Raw genomic sequence first — 902 nt, forward strand, 5'->3', positions numbered from 1 at the left:
CCGGAGTGTGCGGGTCCCCGGCCGGGCCGCGGGGCCGTACCCGCACCCAGCCAAGCCCTGAGGGCTGAGAGGGTCTTGCTAATCCCTGCGCGCCGCAGGCCCCCGGCCCAGGGAGCATCTGGGACCCGAACCTGAGCCCTCCGATCCGGTCTCTCTGCTGGCGCAGACAGCTGGGACTTTGAGACCCGGGATCCGGTTGCTGTGGCGGCCCTTACTAGGGCTCCCTGATGGCGCCGGCCTGGTCTGCTGCCTGAGGTGTGGACGGGGCCCTGTGGGGGACCTCACACCCGGGTGGTGGACGAGGACGCAGCCGGTGGCTGGGCCTCTTCCTGAGCCTGGCGCTGAGTGTGAGGCTGTGCGGTGTGTCCGTCCTGGGGCGCTTCTCTACCTCAGGCTGATTGGCCAGAACCATAGCTGCAGGGGCTTCCTTCTGGACCTCCAGGCTCGCCCCTGGGGCTGACCATCCAGCACATGGGATGCCCCCTGAGGACAGAGAGCCGCTGTCCTCCTTTCTGGGCAGCCACTGCCTCATCCTGGACGGGTGGGACTCCCCTCCCCATAACCCGTGGCCTCTTTAATGTCTCCACACTTGGAGTTTGGGGTTGGGCTGCTTGGGTAGGTGTGGTTGGCAGGGGCTCCGCAGCTGGCGCATCTTTTCTCTGGGGCATAAGCTGGTGGTGAGAGGTGAGTGCAGCCGGCGGGGCACAGAAGGGAGAGGCAGGCCAGAGGACGGACAGACCCTATGAGATCCCACGTGGAGCTCTCCAACTGGCCTGCTGACCTGTCGTCCCCTGTAGCCGGGGTCCAGGGTGTCTACAGTGGAGCAGTGGCCTGAGCGGTGCATGACTAACCTGGGTGGGGCAGAGCCTCCCAGCCTCCACATGGTGGGTGGGATGTGGGTA

Source organism: Bison bison, unplaced genomic scaffold (assembly GCF_000754665.1).
Source record: "Bison bison bison isolate TAMUID 2011002044 unplaced genomic scaffold, Bison_UMD1.0 scf7180017845859, whole genome shotgun sequence".
NCBI classification, from domain to species: domain Eukaryota; kingdom Metazoa; phylum Chordata; class Mammalia; order Artiodactyla; family Bovidae; genus Bison; species Bison bison.